Genomic DNA, 14,055 nt, shown 5'->3' with positions numbered 1-14,055 from the left:
TCGGGAATAAAGGCTAAAACAATCACTGCCGACGTACGTCCCTTATTGTATAACTTCATTGTGTAGCCAAGACGGCCGAAGAAATTGTGTTGTAATGACTCCTCGCTTCCACACTTGTCAGAAAGAGGGGTTTGACCGATAGAAGTCCACTCGGCATTGTTGATGGTGTTTAAGAGTGTTATACCATGTAGAAATTTTTTGATACCATGTAGTAAAACGAACACTGCGGCGTTTATTTATTATCCTTTTGTACGGATCCAGAGAGCTTGGAGAGGTAAATTGCACTAATGTTCTTTGCAGTCAATGAAAATACGAAATTGTATACCAATTTCTATCAAACATTTCACATTTACGACGAATATTAGTAGCACGATTTCTGAACGAACTCCACCATGATCTCCTGTTCCACGTATACGATTTTTAACGTTATGTGTAATACCTTAAAAAGTAGTATACTGATAACCAATATGAATATACTGACGTCGCAATATGATATTTTCAAAATTCGCCGGCAATTTTTTTTTCTGTTTCGTGCTGTGGAATCAAAAGAAATTTCTTCTAGGTTATTCGCCCTTGCGCTGTACAATAAGTGCGACGGTTTTCTTGACTCCGGTTTGATTTCCTTAACGATTATAAAGAAGATGTTGCCTGCACGCAATTTTTTCCCTGAACGCACTGATGTGCACATCAAACTTCATCGTCTAAACGTTTTGGCAATCCGATGCAGAGCTATTGCTTCGTTCAGCTTTTTTTTTCACACAATAAACGATATAAGCTTTACTACAATTAAATTTTCTGTAGTTCCTGTACTTTCTATGCTGCCCCTGTTAACTTATTAGCGCTCCATACTCACATTTACGAGAGACAGTGACCTAACAACTTTTCCATTTGTCGTTCGAGACCCTCACACATGGCATGTAACAAATCAGCAAAACTTTTCGTTCATATACACTGTAATCCCCTTTGTGCCCCTACGGTAGGCCATGCACTGCGCAGCGCCTTCCGCGCACGCCTGGCGTTTTTTTTTTTTTTTTAAGAAAGAAAATTGATTTTTCGGCGTTTCATGTTTTCAATCTTCTTGTTCACTTAAGAACATTTAGCAAAAAAAAAATACTATGCAGTTATTTTAAGCCATTCGAAAGTTATGAGCCTTTTTTTCAACAATATATGCTAGATTGATTGATTGATTTGTGGGGTTTAACGTCCCAAAACCACCATATGATTATGAGAGACGCCGTAGTGGAGGACTCCGGAAATGTTGACCACCTGGGCTTCTTTAACGTGCACCCAAATCTGAGCACACGGGCCTTCGACATTTCCGCCTCTATCGGAAATGCAGCCGCCGCAGCCGGGATTTGAACCCGCGACCTGCGGGTCAGCAGCCGAGTACCTTAGCCACTAGACCACCGCGGCGGGGGCGATGTATATGCTAGACATATCCGAAACCAAAACTGCAGGTATTCCGATTCCCCAACACTTTCCACCTTATGATAAATGCTTTTATACATATTACATAATTTTAATATGTCTAAGTATATCCAACATCTTGTAGAACATAACGTTTTCAATTATTTTGAAATATATATTTGAAAAAGCACGGAAATGAGAGTCAGCTGACATACGAAACGAGCTAGGAAAAAAAAGAATGCGTGCCTCTTCTAACTTAAAAGAACATTGTACCACTTCAAAAAAATGTTACAAGCTACAAGCCAGGTGAATTTCAAGCCTAGCGAATGTTTCTTTGTTGCATATAGACATTCGGTTCAAATATTTAGGGCCATTTTTTTTTCAAGACGTGATTTTTTTTTTTGCGTCCTACAGTTACGGAAACATAGCTAGCCTTCATTCTAATTAATATCTTCGCACGAAATTTTTCGCGGTATTTCTTTATAGGTTGAACTGTGCATTCAAGCAGAATTATTGAAAACTATTGGTAAGGTTTTGTACTATGACCAACTTTGTGCAATACAAACATGTGAAATATCCACTTGTACAGTCTTTTTAAGATACCGCGCCTAAGATTAGACATATCATGATCATGGAGGTTAGATGCACAGAATGCTGTCCTCGCTACATATTGTTACGTGAAGGCACACGGGGAACTAGGCGTTTGAAGATATATTTACACAGCGCCAACGCGGAAGCCAAGATGGAGAACAAGAGCTGTGCCCTACACCAAAATCACGTCGTCCTCCTCGGCGTCTAACCGCTTTAGTGGGACACTGCCTCATAACTTAACAATATAGCTAACATAACATAACAATATAACATAACGTAACAATATAGCTGCCGAATTAAGTTTCAGTCGCAACAAGAGTTTTCTTTACTTTATAACTCTTGGTGCAAGATGCATAGTTTGGCACGATTTTGATTTTTATAAATTTCCCATTTTACATTTGAGGCCATTCAATCCTGTCACCGTTTAAATTTACCTAAACCCAACCATTCAACATCATAGTTAAAACGTTTGGACCAAAACTGTAAAAGTTTTTTTCGAAAGTATTGACCTAGCTAGTTGAGGCGATTTCGAGCAAGCAAAGCACCCTTCCAGCAAACTAAAATTTGTAGAAATTATAGGGTAAGCGTACTTCCCTTCGCCAAATAGCCTTTAAGGGCTGATTTTTTAAATAAACGCCTTATGGAGGGAAGGGTGTTAGGGTTATCGAAACACCAATGACGCATACTATGACAACGGGGAATCGCTGATTAAAAAGTTGCGGAATCTTAGGCGAGAGTACGTTGAAAGATTTCTCTTTTGCGGCTATCTACAAGCATACCACAAATTTTTGTCTATTTCATTACCGTTTATTGTTCATTTATACGGAACAGGAAAATCTGTTCTGTTCTGTTTTGTTCTGTTCTAACTGTTTTGCTGTGGAGAGGTTGAGGTCCCTATTGCCTCAGCTACTCCATATCACGAAGTTCTGCAGCGAAAAAAAAAAAGAATAATACTGAACGGTACCCAAAAATGAACACCCCCCCCCGTCCAAAAAAAAAAAAAACATAATAGCACACTGAAACCAGTTCAAATATCATGCCAATACACAGTTTGCTTACAGCAGTTCACACTGTCATATACTGTTTACACGCACACCTTCCTTTTCTACTGTCAGTATATGCACTAGCACATTTCTTATATATCCATCCCTGGCTGTCTATCACAGGTGCTTATACAGTCCGGTCTCCACTAAAAGTCTGTCAGGAAAATGTTCGCCTTTTTCTGAAGATGCATCTCAGGCCATAAGCTAAGTAATTTCTTTAATGTAAGGGGCCATCTGTCCAAACTTGCTAATTTGTTCTTAATTTTTCTTTTTCATTAGCGTATTTAACGCACTTCAAAAGAATATGGCGAACATTTTCTGCATAATTACAATGGCATTCCGGTGAGTTGGATCGATGTACCTTGTGTCGGAAGCTGTTTGTGTATGCTACTTCCAATCGAAGTCCCCACCAGCACTGAACGGCTGCCTAAGATACAATGCCTAGCAAATGTCCAGTGTAAGACAGTGATGCCAAATCTAGAGATTTATTCCCAGACCTAGGGATGTGCTACCTCTTTGGGTGATTAGACGTCTCTTCATCGGATTTCGGGATTTCTCAAATGCTCTCGACACATTAAACAGCCTAATACGATACCTTACTAATTAATCCGGCCTCTCAAACAATAGAAAGATCATAAGAACGACAATTTTCACTGTTAGATGGTTGTCAGTAAAGAGAGCCATTGTGGTATGCTGGGCCGAGTGAAGGTGAGCTCATTATATGCTGAATATTGCCGTAAAATAAAACTTTGTTATTCCAAATGTTTAGCATGCTCATCGGAGGTGCACAAAATGGCAATGAACCAATTAAAAAAAGGCCCTCCACATCAGCTGGCAATCATGCAACGCCGATAGCAAGTGTGGGAAATTGGAAGTTTACCGCCATGTCGAAGGCTGTAGGCACAAGAAAGGCACTCCAGGTTTGAGCTTCGCCTGAAAAATCACGTGTGTGCCTTGAATGAATGGGCGAAATGAACTTAAGAAGATCGAACAACTCGCTTGATCTAGAAGCACCTTACGTGCAATTACTCCACAGGAAACTTATAAAAAGAGACCTTCAGTGGCTGATAATGTGTTTATTTTTACTTTAGATAAGGTTCAGAAGAATGCGACCAGACAGCAAACTATCTCTATAACTTGATAAAGGCGAATTTGACTAAATTACAATACCAAAATGCCAATCCAGGCATTTTTATTGCGATCAAGCATATTTTAGGGTGTCAATTGATTGACAGGTTTACTTTGGTTGGCGTCACTGGTGTAAAGCTGTGTAGAGGGAGTGCTCCGTTCATGTGGGCTTTTACATAACGCGCTCTTGTGTGCACGGTTTGGTGCGAGCGTGACTTTTTTATACTGATTTCATCTTCAATTGCACCTTGTCGGGCAAATACATCTTATTTTCCGCGTTTGTTTTCCCTTGATAATGGTGTTGAGCCTATTGGAAACATCCCATAACAAAACAACTATCTTTGGCCAGTGGCAACCCTATATAGCATGGGTTTTTGGTACGTGAAAACACCCTTTTTCTACTCTGTAAAAGTGATAGTTACAGGCACTGCAAGACCCCCTTAGTGAAGTAAACTGCTTTCTACGCATACGCATCTTGCTATTAGCTGACCGTCGTTGATAGTATATGTTTAAAGTCCGCACTGCAGACTGAACTTTACGCAGCCTTAGAGCGTTCTTTCAACACGGTTCCAAATTTTTCCGGGCTCGTGTGTTTTCATAACTGTATAGCCTGGCACGTACAGCTGGATATAGTGACTGAAGGTATAAAAGTAAAACCTTTAATTGGAGTTCAATAGTGTTAGATGGCAGCCCACGCTAATTACTCGGTAAGCAACAGGTGAAAACATATACATTTCTCATACAAACATCGTCAGAATTCTCTTGTTTTAAATACAGGTTCGTCAGAGCAGACAGCTACCAGAACTTGAAGGGCGCTTTCGAGCTATCGCCTTCAAGAATGCAGTGCGATAACGTATATAGACGAGCTCCGTTGGCGTGTATACCTTTCACGTTCGCTTGCCGCACTTCACTTCTCGATGGACACTGCGCCAGAAGAGGAACGTTCTAGCGCGTAACGTCGACCGCTTCACAAATATCCTGGATTGCCTATACTGCAAGTACAGCTGCGAGGTGCTCATGCACTATACGCCGTAAGTCGCCATATTAATACTGCGGGTCGAAGTGACCACTATACGCAACCAAAGGCGGCATTCGCAACCGTCCGCAAGTGCATCTATACTGCAGGTGCACGTTTTGCCGAAAGTGTGGTCGCTAATGATGACCAATTGCCTCTCATCGATTCGAACATGGTGGGCCTTTAAACCACCCGCTCGTTGCGCAGTTCGTGCGAAGCCTGGTGCGTTTACACGCTTCTGCCGCGCAGTATCACATCTGTCAACGCAACTTCTCGCACTACAGGACACCTGAAGAAGGCCTAATTTTGCGATGCAGTTTAAAGAACTGGCGTGGCTGTGTGGTATATACCGGACATCTGAGAGCCACGCAGATTGTCTGGGATCGGTTTCGGTCCGGACTTGTGTTTTTCATCTCTCGCATTCATCGCGAATTCCCGGCGAGTCTGGCCGCGCCGACCCAGTCTGGCCGCGCCGACCCCGACACCCGAATTTCTGTGAAACGGACTCCTTAACACTATGGCGTTAAAATGTCACTGAACGTATTATCACCGACGTTGGCTGACCAATTACGAGAAGCACTGACGCGAAAACAACTTTTTGGATGGGGCCACTGTTCAGCTTGTATAAGTAAAGCCATACGGTAAAGTTCGTAAGAGAAAAGTTCAGTCAAGCATAATGGACACCTGTCAAATTGCTAAGAAGGCTAACCTCTGACAAGCTTCGCGGGTTCAGGCTGTGTTCACGCTGAGTTGCAATATGCAAGACAATACGTATAAGAGCAATATATATATTTTTTTATATGAGGGCCGTACGCGCATCCTTTTTTTCACCCTGCGTGAAATTACTAACAGCTCGTAAACACGACCTCGTGCACCAATACAACCATTAAGAATAAGAGAGAAGGATAAACCAATTCGAAGAGCATTAGGAAGACTGAGATTTCCTAACTCCGAATTGTGAGAAAAGGAAAGCGACTATAGGAATGTCTAGAGAAGGAGAGGAAGTATTTGTCACGTCATTAGAGTTTTGCGTCCTAAAAGCACGGTATACAAATATAATTATGAGAGACGCGTCCTAATGGAGTGCCCCGAAAATTTCCACGAATTGAGGTAGTTCAACGCGCGCCTAAATCTAAGCACGCGGGTGTCATTCGAAGCCCAGAAACGGGCGAGGTGGAGACACGTTGGCGCCAAAACCGGCTGCGAGAGAAAAATGGCGGGAAGTTTCCCGCCACGCGTTAAGCCTCGCCGCGGCATGCGCCGAATACAGGAAGTGCGCCCAGGAAACGAGGCAGCTTTTCTCGGACCTTTTACAAGGGGGAACGAAGGCTATTCGGTTAATCAAAGCGGAGCACTCACCGGGGTTTTACAAAAGGCGCGCAGCGTATTTGCTGCACGCGCTGAACTCTGGGCACAGGAGTCAGGCCGCCGTTTTCACACCTGAATTCATTGTATCGCACACACGCAGTACTGGCACGATACAGATTCCTTCGCTGAATCGGCGTGCCGGGTTTCCCGTTTTCTAGCCGCAACAATCCTGTGCGGTGCGCTTGTTAGAAGTTATAAGTGATGGCGGACTCGGACCTGATATCCTGCGCGACATCAGCGCTATCTAATTAAAAGCACCTGTAACATTTGGGCGGAGGCACACGCGCCTAGAACACTGGGAAAGCGGCCGCAACATATGAAAATGAAAACATGGAAATGAAACAAAGCCAGAAGTTGAGGCACGGAATAACTCACGTCTGGAGACGGCCGGTCGGGCTTGGGCCCCGGGGGGCTCTGGCGCCACGCGGTCTGCCGTTGCAGCACCGGCAGGGCACGCAGCGCAGCCTCTTCGCACTCTGCACTGCACTTCACGAAGCCGCCGCAGAGGGGGCTGCGCACGCACGAGGGGGCGGTATTCGCAACCGGCCAGACTGCTACGGCTGCACTGCAGCAACAGTGCAGACGTGCGTGCGTCTGTGCGTGCAGTGGACGCGAGCACAGCAAAAAAAGAAGGAACGCGCTGCGCCGGCTTGCTTTGCTAGCAGCATAAACGGCGGTAAAAACGCCCGCCAGACAGGACAGTCCCACTTCGCCACTACGCAGAGGAGAGGGAGGAACCGCCGACGTCGCGCCGGCGGCAGCCAGACCTACGCGGCCATGGCCGCCGCTCCTGCTGCTGCCGCCTTCCGAGGCTCCGCCGGTGATGACGCGGTTCGTGTTTCTTTTTTTCTCTCCCGCGCGCGCTCTGCACATGCACTGCTGCACAATGCAACGTGTGGCGACAGCGTGCACACCTCCCTCAGCACCGATGCCGCGGAAAGATCTTCCTGCCAGGCGCGGAAGACACTCCCCTGAGCCCGACCTCTCCTCTCGTTTATTTTTTATTTCTTTATGACGCTCCTCTTTCGCCAACGATTACCATCGAAAACCGCGACGATGAAAGTATAGTAACAAGTTTTCGGTAATGGAAGCCCGCGCTCTCCTCTGTTCGACAGTTGAATATGCGGGCGGAATACCTAATTTGAGACACCATTTGCATGTTTCGCGCGTTTTGCTATACAACGTCCTGGAACAAGTTCCAGCCTTCCGGCGTATCCCTCGACAGGGCGCCTGTAAGGAACAACACGCTTCCTTGAAGCTGCAACCAGGTGAATCTCGTATACCCGACTGATATCTCTTAATAAGGCCTCAATCCGCGTCTCGATACGTGCAGTGCGTATGCATGCTTATGCACAACCATGATTGCAACTCAATATTTGTTGTGCACTGAACCACCCACTGAGAAGCAAGCTATGCCGAAGCATGCAAGCACAGTGCCCATAGAGCCTCACATATGTGGTCCAGGTGATGCAGGCCAGGTTCCACTGCACACTTGTAGATATTTACACTGTAATCACTCACTCCACGTTCCAGGGATGCTCGGGCAGCTGGACTTCGATACGACACAGCGAGATACCGGTATGGCACAGCGCGTCTTTGTGTATTGAGATAACGTCATATCTATGTGGTCCCATGCAGTGCGAGAATCATCCCGTGTATATGCAAAAATGTTTGACGTCTGCAGTCGCTAAACGTGGAATCTACAAACGTGAGACCCTGAAACCCGTAAGAGCCTGTGTCAAACTGCATCATTTGTTGAAACTGCGTCTCAGGAAATGGGTCTGCTTCATCCGGACGCATGAGTGAATTGAAGCAAGGACACAGAGGCGATTTCAAAAGAAATTTTTGTATAGGCAATCACAAGAAATAAGTTTAGGGTGAATACTGCAAAAAAAAAATAAAGAGGATAAAGGTAAACAAAAATCGGTCGGACAGCAAAAACGACACACTTCTAAAAGGAGGACCAAGCTGCTGATGTCAATATCTTTTGAACACGCCTCATTTCATGTGTTCCCCACTTACTAAGAATCAGGAACGTATGGGTTCAAGCTAGAGCTGGTACTCCATAAATGGCATAAAGAAAAAGAGAAAGAGACAGAAGAACGAAAGAAAAGATCTCAATAAAGGACGATATAGACATTGATAGCGCCTGTCCACGTTCTCCTTCCTCCAACATTTTTCACACTTGGAGCTGGTGGATTATGAAAAGTACTGTTCGACGAAAATGTCGATCACGTGTTCACAAATTGCCAGACCGATTATGACGAAAACAAGGATCATCAAACCGTTGCCGTCCAACATTATCGATCGCGATCTCAATGCGAAGGCCAGAATGCTATTGGTCTGAACTTCCCATGGTCGATACAACCTCGTGAGGACAGAATGCAATTCCCATTATAAAACACATATTTGAACATCATTTCTACTTCGCACAGGTATCAGCCAGAAGAACGACAACGAAGCTTTAGAGCACACAAGCGCACACAAAAAGGACGACGCAGTTATTTTCAAGTTCTGACATTCAAGAAGCGAGTGAGTTAGGAAGAATGATTGATGAATGAAATACCATCACTCAAACCTTCTTCGCTGTGAACACAGAGCGCCGAGATCCACAACTGCACCTCGTCGTGAAGAAGTTTGAAATGGCTGAATGACCAGCTATAAAGGACGTGCACATCTTCCTGATGCTCTGAGTGTTTCCTTGATGAAGCAATACATAGTACAAAAGCAAATGACTAAAAAAAAAGAGCTGGATATGTAGTGTCTTTTTTTGTCGTTGTTGCTGCGCCTGCCTTGAAATATAGATAAGATAGTAAAACGTAGTTCCCCGATCTTACAGTGCTACAGACAATATTTCTGTACTTTTTCTTCCTTCTCTTCCGTCCGGACTTTCCTTAAAACTCATTCGCACTGGGCTGCCTCAGCCCATGACCTTGTACGCTGACAAGTTCCGGTTGGCTTTTCAACCAGTCATTAAGAACAAGGGTAATTAATGTAATCAGACTTTGAAAGCCATGCTTTTAGAAGTGCCCGACAGACAAGTCAGCGCAGAAAGAACACTAAGCACCCTGAAACAAGGTGACGAATGCCGAATTCCTGGTCTGATTCACACATTTTAAATTTTTTTTTCGTAAAAGAAATTAAAAAAAAACGCGAATATATATCATAGTGATGAGATTGCAGCGCGAATTTCAAGAAATTACCCGTTTTACACAGTGCGTCTATCCATATAGAATGCTCTTTTTTTTTTTTTTTGTTAAAAGCTGCATATCCGTTTTATACCAGCACATACAAAGGCCTCTAAATGGGAGACGGCACTGCACGGATCCTGTCACGCATGACTGGCGCGGTAACTAATGATAACATGCGGAGGCTTAACGTTCCAAAGCCTCCCGTAATATATGTAAGTTAGCTGCCTCGGTCGTTGCGAACTCTCTATACTAAGAATAATTTATGGATCAATCGCGTGTTTTCAGCGGCACCAGACCAGTTCTATTACCATAACCCGTTTCACTATTAGGGGAAAATCTCGCAAGGGGAGGAGAGTGGAGGTCTGCATGGCGCCGCCAGCGGTGCCCAACGCTGTGAAAAGTCCCTCGTATACACGACATCCTCTTGGTAAAGTTCTAAGAAGCACTGTTCTGCAGGTAAACCGCCCGCGGCTTATAGAACGTGTGAGTATGTGTACACTTACATCTTCCACCTTTAATCTGATAGCTGATCGCGTCAATATAGTAAGCTCGCCACCCCGTTTGCAACACGTTTTCGTTAACTACGACGAAAACCCAGTGCGCAAAAACTTCCCGAAGAAACTAAAGGCACACACTCTCGTTTCCATCGGAAGTTGGCGCAAGCACAACACGACACCCATTCCATGCCCAAAGACACCGTTCGGGACAGCCCCGTATCCGGCCTCCTTGTGGTGCCTGGCAGCGTCGCCACCCCCCTCCTCCCCTCTCTTTCACCGCCATTTCCAAGTCTGCTAGTCTTGCATCAAAAGTGTGTGTGCAAGAGGAAAGAAAGCAAGCCAAGCGAGGCGGCAAGCGCGGGAAAAAGACGTCGCCGCTAGCGACACCGCCTCCGCATAGCGTCGCAGGCCCGGCGTCGCGCTACGCAGCCGTTGGCTGACGCTCGTTGGGACGTGGCCGGGCTCGACGCCAGCGCGCGCTGCTCGCTTTCTGCTGAGGCTGTTGCTGCAGCCGCAGCAGCAGCAGCAGTCACGCTACAGACCCCGCCCTATGTGCGTCGAAGTTCCCTCCTCTATCTGACGCTCAGCACCTCGTATTCCTCACCCCCCCCCCCTTTTATTTCATATTTATGTTCTAATTTTCCTCGTCGAGGATGAGCTCAACATATACGCACGCCATGCGGCGCGCGTTCTGCTGGCAGCGACAACGAAAACCCGAAGGAGTCGATTACGTGGCGCGCGCGGCGGGCATCCCGGGTACGGAACTCTTGTCCGACACCACCAACGCTCAGAAAAGGAATACGTACGCGCGACCAGTTCCTTCGAAAATAAATAAAGAAAGCAGCGACTAATTGGCCCCACAGGACCTGTGTACAGTGGGTGTACGTGTACGTGCGAATGTCCCACAACGCACACGAGGGTGTTTCGATACTAGAGATGCATGTATCATCCCACGCACGAAAAAAAAAAGGAAAAAAAATCAGAACTCTCGTAAGTTTACTATACCAAAAGACATATTTCTGTCAAACACTCACTGTGGAGGCGAAAACACTGTAGGCCCGTGTGCTCAGATTTGGGTGCACCTTATAAGGAAACCCAGATGGTCAAAATTTCCTGAGTCCTCGGCGTCTCTCATAATCATATGGCGGTTTTGGGACGTTAAACCCCACAAACCAATCAATCAAACACTCACTGAGATTCATATGGTGAAAATTCTACTCCCCCAACAGGCTCCCTCGAATGAATGCCGAAATTCTACTCGGCCGCGCACACGACATGCGTGCATGCACTCTCCGGACGGTCCGAGTCACAGAAGCGAATAATGAGCGTGTTTGTCAACCTGTGGGGCCCATTAACCGCGAGGTTACAGCATTACCGAATGCGTGCGCTGGTGGACACTAAATGTGATGTTCTTTCGAAAAGCGTGGCTTCGTTTAGTTCCCGTGTAATGATGTATAGGCATATACACAAGACCTGACTCTCGACTGTGCTATAAGCTATGGAGTTCGGCTACTCACGGGTCTGACGGCGGCGTCGGTCGCATTCCGACGGAGGCGGAATGTCAGTGCACGTTAAAGAACATGGCGGTCGCGATTTCCGAAGCTCCTCCACTATACGGCGTCTCTCATAATCATATCGTGGTTTCGGGACGTAAAACCTCATATATTAGTACCGCCGCTTTGTAACAGTCACGCCAAATATGACTCGCTAAACGTTGTTCGTGCTCAAAGTGTCACCAACAATGCAAAGCGACGCCGACGCAGCAAACATTAGCGATGAATTCACCATTTTAGTTGCTGGTATTCTCTAAACTGATCGAACATTTTCCACTGTAATCGTTCAGGCTTGGGGCCCCCGTTCAAGCACTGTCACCGTGTTCGAATTGATATTGAGCGCGACTGCACATCCGAAGGCATTCGTGCTGCAGATGACGTCTGTGTACGTTTCTACACGTCTTCGTATGATGACATCACCTGCGGGAGTGGGTATCCACAGAAAGCACACACGCTTGCGTTTCGCAAAATAGCGGATTCAGAATATTCACGAAAATCCACCCGTAGGTAAAGGCACGGTCGCACCTATAGTTAGCTCTACATCACGACATGCACTAGAAACGTGACATCAAGACTATAATTGCTGCCACGTAAAATGTTGCACCTATGACCCCAAAGGCATAGGCTGTCGTATTCCGAAATTTTTGAACGAAAATCGTAATACTGTTTCGCCGTAAATGAAATAAAAAAACATGCACCGAGAAGATACCCGCTAGGCATTAGCGTTAAACGCTGGCTGATTCGATACGAGGAGCTCGTGATCCTCGACTGCGTAACGATCACCCAACAGCAGACGTGCGACCACAACCCGCTCTCACTCGCGACCTCTCTTTGTGTCCGCAAGAAGATATGCGCACACAGCTCGTTAGGAAGCATTGTAAAGCGGTCAGACGGGGCTTCGGAATGCAACGGCAATTAACCCGCAGCGCACTGGCGAGAAGAGCCCCTGCAGACGCCCGGCACGCAGAGCGCACGAAGAAAGCCGGGCCCCTTTCCGCAAGCCTCCTCGCGGCCCACCGCCCCCACACTGGACGTTCCATCCGAGCAAAGCGGACCAACGACAGCACACAGGTCCTCCTGAGGCCGAGCGGGGGCGTGAAACGAGGGGTCTCCCGCCGAAGCGTTTCCCGGGCACCATGATTGGCTTGCTCTGTCCAGGAAGGAAGAGGGAATGGCCTAAGAAACGATAGCATAGGGCGACACCGAGCACTGAGGAAAGGGAGGGGATGTGTTTTTGTTGTGTCGCACGAGTAGTAGTCAGGAAAAGGGGGAAAGGACCCCCCCCCCCCCCCTTTAACCACAGTGCCCTTATCTGCGATCGCACACAGAGCAGCCAGCCCTTGTGCGGTTACAACGGGACCATTGGCTTGGGGCGTTCTCCGGGCGGCCCCCAGCGACCGTATAGACGTCCGCTCTCCTGGTTCCTTCCAGTAATCCGGCGCACGAGGAGTCGTTATGCTTTTTGAAAGGTCCCACGTTCACTCCGCTGGCTTTCCAGCCCAAACCACGAAATAGGTGTGCTATATGTTATGACTCGGAAACCAACGAACCACGAAGACGGGTAAACTTAAAAAAAAACGTAATTACGAACAGCGATTCGGACGCGCAACAACATCGAGAATGGTTTTGATAAGTAAGTACCTTGCAGTAGTAGAAAGAAGTAGGCTGAAAAATACGCACGCCTATGAAATCTCAAACGCCTGTTTGCACAATCCCGACAAAAAAATCCAGGGAGCCAACAAATTCTGTGCAGATAAGGTGGCCAAAGAAGCTCAGTTGCCACGGCGGGCAGAGTCTGTCGGCCCGATGGCGTGACTTGGTTGAGTTACAAATGAGTTCTCTGTTTCTTACGTGGCGCGAGAATGACAGAAGGGCGGTACAAGGAGTCAAAAATCTTAAAAAGAGGAATTCTGTGCAGTACCCAGTAGTCCACCAATCCAATACGATGCTATACAGATACGAATACAACCAAACCCTATACATAGCCTTCATAGATTACGAGAAGGCGTTTGACTCAATCAAGACATCAGCAGTGATGCAGGCACTACGGAAACAGGACATTGAAGAACCCTATATAAACATAACAGAAGAAATCTACAGCGGATCTACAACCACCATCGTTCTCCATAAAGAAAGCGACAAAATCCCAATAGAGGAGGGTGTAAGCCAGGGACACTTGATCTCTCCAATGCTATGCACCGCGTGTTTACAGGAGGTTTTCAGGGTCCTAGATAGGGAAGAGTTAGGGACAAGAGTTAATGG

General features: G+C 46.4%; 1 protein-coding gene across 2 annotated transcripts in view; it reads right to left on the bottom strand.

Annotated features, from left to right (window-relative positions):
- LOC142814319 (uncharacterized) overlaps window positions 1-14,055 on the bottom strand; it is a 130,047-nt gene that overhangs the window by 77,828 nt on the left and 38,164 nt on the right. The gene's annotated exons all lie outside the window — the stretch shown is intronic.

This window comes from Rhipicephalus microplus, chromosome 4, assembly GCF_043290135.1.
Source record: "Rhipicephalus microplus isolate Deutch F79 chromosome 4, USDA_Rmic, whole genome shotgun sequence".
Classification (NCBI taxonomy): Eukaryota; Metazoa; Arthropoda; class Arachnida; order Ixodida; family Ixodidae; genus Rhipicephalus; species Rhipicephalus microplus.
This window is presented reverse-complemented; position numbering and strand designations above follow the sequence as displayed.